Raw genomic sequence first — 5,749 nt, forward strand, 5'->3', positions numbered from 1 at the left:
CCGCGGAGGACAGAAGAGGCTGTCAGATCCCCTGGAACTGGAGTTACAGACAGTTGTTAGCTGCCATGTGGGTGCTGGGATTTGAACCTGGGTCTTCTGCAAGAACGTGTTCTTAACCACTGAGCAATCCCTCCAGCACCAGTTACTGCTTTTTTTGAGGTGGAGGATGAACAGGTTTTTTGAATACCTTGATACTGAAATCATCAATCATTCATATCCTCCAACTCTTCCATTTCACTATCTTTAAGAAATGACCTGAGTTGTCTCAGGAGCTAATCTGATGAAATTCTGAGCAAATCTAGAGTCCCATACTTCATCTCCACCTACTGTGTTGTAACACCTCATATCAAGTAATTAGGGAAGACAGCCCTGATGCTCATTTTAAAGTAAACACCCCATAGATTTGGATTTATTATCTCAATTCCTTCACATTCAATAACACAAGTGTCTTTGGAGGCATCTTCTTCACAGTAAATTTAGCCTTTTTGGTTGTGAGCCTGAGCCTTTAATGGCTGTGTCAGCTCTCTAGCACAACTTTTGTTACTTTTAGTGGCAAAATACTGTGGTATTTATTATTACACCAACAACATAATCACCTGAACAAGTAGACTGAGTCTTAAAATTAAGTTTTATGTGTGGGCCCAAACTTGGAGGACACTAGTTCCCCATGCTATCTGTTAGAACCATCTGTCCCCCAGAACTGTGCCAATGAATCGCTCTCTCTTGTGTCCTCACCCTGTACCAATGGAACTGTCTCTGGAACTCTATTTCCTCAGTCAGGTCACACCCATAATTTATTCTAAATGGCTTTTTCAGCATCATTGGGAAAGTTAAAGTTAAAGTTCAGTTCTATCCTTAAATCTTCACAGACCTTTTGGTCTTTTCATCCATAGTTCACGTTTGTCCAAGGTCCTCCATCCTTTCCCAATCTCCATTGCATCCAGTGGGTGGGTGAGCTGCTGGCAGGGCTGTGATATGTTAATTCTCAAGCATACTCACACCATTCATTATCTTTCTGGGTGGAGCACCAAACTGAGGTTGCTAAGGAGGTGCTCTGATCATCAGAACCAAGGGTGCATGGTTTTTCTGGGGTTAATTAAAAGTCAGCAGTCCAGGTTATGTCCATTAATAAGTCATTCCTACAAAACACTAGCAATCTTCTATACAGCTTAGTGACAGAGTCACAATCAGTTACATTTAATGGATCCAATTGTTTAATTGGAGACATTTGGACAATCACTTCACCATCCCCTTTCAGTTAATAGCCCTTCATTTTAAGGTCACAGTTAAATTTGAAAACAATTTTTTCAATGATTGGCTTGAAGACCATCATAGCATGCTCAGTTTATTTTCTGTTTTCATGCTTGGTGCTGATGGAGAAGCAGCAAAGAGCGCACGGCAGGCAACCTGCCTCCAGAGGCTCACACGCTCTGCTGCCACGGTATCTGCCATGTGGCTTCCACCTTTGACTTTCTCTGATGTAAATGTTATTTCTGTTGAGGGGATTTCTGCACGATCCAGTTGGCTGTCACACATAACTCAAACCATTTCCAGTACAGATAAATGTTGAGACCTTTAGGTCATAATACTCCATCAAAATGTGCATATTTAGATACTTATAGGCCACATTTTATGACACACTTATAAAACTCAAGCCCTGTGGCCATTCAAATCTTCTGTATGGCAGCTTAGGATAGTAGTGACCCAGAAGATCTGATCACCTTCCATAATCCCACCATTTACCTCACCTGCTGCCCTGCCATGTGGGGTGACAGGGACCTACTGTTCTTTTTTTAAGTCAATGAATTCCATGAGAGGATGTGTTCAGAAGAACGTGAATGGTACTATTTTCCCTCAGAAAACACCCGTCTCATGACTCTGGATACTAGCAACGTAAGATTAGCTAAATTCAATTCAAGTTTGGAGATATGAACAAGTTTGTGTAACTAAAACTGGACTGTGGTTCATGTAAGGCCTTCATTCTGGCATAAAACTCTTTGGGTGACAGAGTCAAATGGGTCAGAACTTACCTGATTTTTTTCAGAATTTACTTAGAATTTTTGTGCTGTTAGTTTTGTGAGTCCAGAAAAACATGCCGACTTTCTCAGCAACTACTTCTTTGCTAACTGAGACCAGTTTCTTATTTCCCCATTCATTTAGTATTTTGTCTTACTTGCTCATGAATACCTTATTTTGTTTTTTGTCAGCACTTCTGTTATACATTGTTTTTAAGAAGTCATTAATTGTTATGTTCATGTTTAATGGGAAGATATAACCAAATTATCTAATTTGTTATTAACACAAGCTAGTGTCAAAGTGTTTTTCAAAAAATTTATATATATATATGATGGCTCAGAGGTTAAGAGCACTGACTACTTTTGCAGAGGAACCAGGTTTGATTCCCAACACCCACATGGTTACTAATAACCATCTGCAACTCCAGTTCCAGGGGAATCTGATGCCCTCTTCTGACCTCTACAGGTATTGCATGACATGGGTGCACCTACCTACATGCAGGCAATATACTCATACACATAAAACAAAAATAATAAATAAAATATTTAAAATTATGTATGTGTGTGTCCTTGCTTGTTTTTGTATACCATGTGTGTACAGGTGCTTGCATAGTCCATAAGAGAGCATTAGATCCCCTGAAACTGGAGTTACAGATGGTTGTTAGTACCATGTGGGTGCTGAGAACTGAACCTGGGTTCTCTACAAGAGCAACAAGTGCTCTTAACTGCTGAGTCATTTCCCCAGTTCCTTAAAATGTTTTTCTTTGTAAAAAGCTTTAAATGAGGATTTTGAAAACAGATAAAGTTTGACTCTTATTTAATTGTGATTTTTTTCTGAAAAACTTCTTTGACAAAAGACTAGCTGGATAAAGAATTTAAATGAATTACTGTAAAAACTATGCTCCTCTTTTAAGTTTTTAAAAAATATTTTTATTGAGTATTTGCAAATTTCATATAGTAGGTCTTAATCAAATCAAGATCCCCTCCCCCATCCATGTCCCCCCATCCCACCACCAGATTTCATGAATTCTGTCATGTATGTTAAGTCCTATCCTTTCAAGCATTTGTACTCAGATGTCCCTTGGTGCAAGTTCATCCACTGGAGTCTAGTCAGTCTATCTAGAGTCACTCCTTAACGATCTACTCTCCCTCACCCAGCAATAATCAGTTTCCAATAGTTCCTTGGCTAGTGTTGGGGCCTGCTGCCCATTTCCCTTGTTCTATGTGAGTTTTTGTCCGATTGAGTCAGCGTGGGTCTTGTGCATGCTGTCATCATTGTTGCAAGTTCATATGGGCAAGTTCCCAGTGGCCTGAAAGCCTCTGTTTCCTTCCGTTCATGCACAAACCCTGGCTTTTACAATCTTTCTTTCCCCTCTTCCCCAATGATTCCTGGGTGGGTGAGGTTTAATATAGGAGTCCTGTGCAGGGACACACACTCTGCAGTCTCTTATTCTATAAAATTTGCCAGTTGTGGCTTTCTGTGTGCATTGCACTCTGTTGTGTTAGGAAGCTTCACTGTTGAGAGTTTAGTGATGTATTAGTGTTCTATCTACCCCCTGTTCTGCTGTGTTCCACGAGCCTTAAGTGTAGAGGTTTCACTGTACATGTATCACTTAGGGCTGGCAGCTCTCTGACATATATTCTCTATGTGTGACCAGTTGTGGAACTCTGTAATAACCTCCATCTCTTTTGAAAAGAAGCTTCTTTGATGAGTGGTATATAGTATACTTGTCTGAAAATATAAGGATTCATATTTAAAATACAGGAAGAAATTTCATTTGTATAGAGATATTACAGAGATAGGGTTTTCGCTAGGACCGATGACCTCTCCAGCCATGTGTATTTGGCTATATTTACAGTGCCAACCATGAGTTCCCTCTCACTGAGAGGGCTTTAAGTCCAATTAGATAGCTGTTGATTACTCCTTAGATAAAAGTGCCACTACTGCACCAATAGAGATAGTTTGCAGGGCCAACATTGTGGTTATTGGGCATTTATTTGTGTATTTATTTATTTTGGTCATTTTGAGACAGAATCTCCTTGTAGTTCCTGCTGGCCTGGAACTTGCTGTTGTTCAAGACCAGGTTGGCCTTGAACTCCCTAGTGCTGGCACCACCACACCTGGCTTGGTTATTAGGCTTTAGAACTGGGTTGGATCATTGATTAGTTTTCTCTCTTAGCAGATTACATAATATCCTCTAGAACTATGAAAACTAGTCTTCAGGGAGAAGGCTTCCAGGACAGTTCCAGCCCCATTGCTCTAAGTTCTGGGTCTGAAGTATGTCCTGTCTTCATCAATAGGATCTTACCTTCAAGTTCTTGAAGGTAATCAAGGGCTGTGGCAATAGCCCATGTTATTTTGGGAGTCTCGTGGACTACCCTGACCAACAACTCAAAGGGAGGTTTCTCCCGTCTGGCACTGTGTTCCTTGCTCCCCTTACTCTCATGGTTCCTGTGTCCTTCCCTCCTTCCTTCCCAATTGAATACCCCCATTTTCCCCTTGGTAACATGTGTTTCCTACTATTCCCCTCTCTTAGGCTCTTCTTTCCCTTCACCTCAGTGCTTCCTTTCCATTTTCCTGACTCCTGCTTTCACATCAGGATATATACTCAGATATAAGGTATTGGTGCTAAGATCTGCAAGCAAGGAAGACTATCTACTGCTGTCTTCCTCTAGCTCTTTCTTTAAAGATTTAAAATTTTCATTGTAGAGATCTTTAATGTGTTTGGTTTATTCATAAATATTTTATTTTTTTGAGGCTATTGTGAATAGGAGGGTTTCCATAAATTCTTTCTCTGATTGCTTGTTATTGGTATATAGAAAAGCTATTGATTTTTGTAAGTTGATTTTGTAACCTGCCGTTTTGCATAAGCATTGATCATTTCTAGTAGTTTTATTGTGGAATTTTGGGGAGATCTAGGTATAATATTGTGACAAGCACCTTCTTGACCATAGCTATGCTATGTTGAAGTCTAGGCTGACTGTAGCCTCTGAAACTAAAATGCAGTAGGCTTAGGGTGTGGGAACAGGTCAGCAGGTCCCTGGTTGTCTTGAGAAGAGGTCAGCATGTTCCTGAGTGCACCTGTTAGCTGTAGATTTATGACTTGTGAAGGTTATGCTTGGCTTCCTTTTGCAAAATAGTAATTGTTGTTTTACAAAGTAGACATTGTCAAGGGGACTTTCCACCTCTAATCTTGGGAATTTAAACTTTTCATCCCTGGATGTAGCCTTTCTGTATAAAAGCTTACCCTAGAAACGGCTTGGGACTGAACTTGGGAACGGATTGCCCAGTGTAGTCACCAGCTGGCTAGAAAAAGATAAATGACTTTCTTTTGCTAAATTCTTTGTCTGTGTGGTCTTCTCTGGTGAATCAACATCAAAACAATAGTATATCGTCTACAAATAGCGATAATTTGACCTCTTCTTTTCCAATTAGTACTCCTTTAATTTCCTTCTCCTGTCTTATTGCTCTAGAAAGAGTTTCAAGCACTATGTTGAAAAGGAGTAGAGATAGTGGACATCCTTGTCTGGTTCCTGATTTTAATGAGAATGCTTAAACTATGGATTTGTTGTATATAGCTTTAATTATGTTGAGGTATTTCCTTACCGTTCAATTTCTTTTAGGACTTTTAACCTGCAAGCATGTTGGATTTTGTCAAAGGCCTTTTCTACATCTATTGAGATGACCATATGATTTTGTCTTTAAGCCCATTTATATGATTTATAACATTTAT

General features: G+C 39.7%; 1 pseudogene; it reads right to left on the minus strand.

Moving 5' to 3' along the window:
• Positions 1–1,096: 1,096 nt before the first annotated feature.
• Positions 1,097–2,256, minus strand: LOC115068416 (annotated as a pseudogene).
• Between the last annotated feature and the right edge of the window lie 3,493 nt (positions 2,257–5,749).

The sequence above is a fragment of the Nannospalax galili genome, unplaced genomic scaffold, assembly GCF_000622305.1.
Source record: "Nannospalax galili isolate Female #2095 unplaced genomic scaffold, S.galili_v1.0 scaffold286, whole genome shotgun sequence".
Lineage (NCBI taxonomy): Eukaryota > Metazoa > Chordata > Mammalia > Rodentia > Spalacidae > Nannospalax > Nannospalax galili.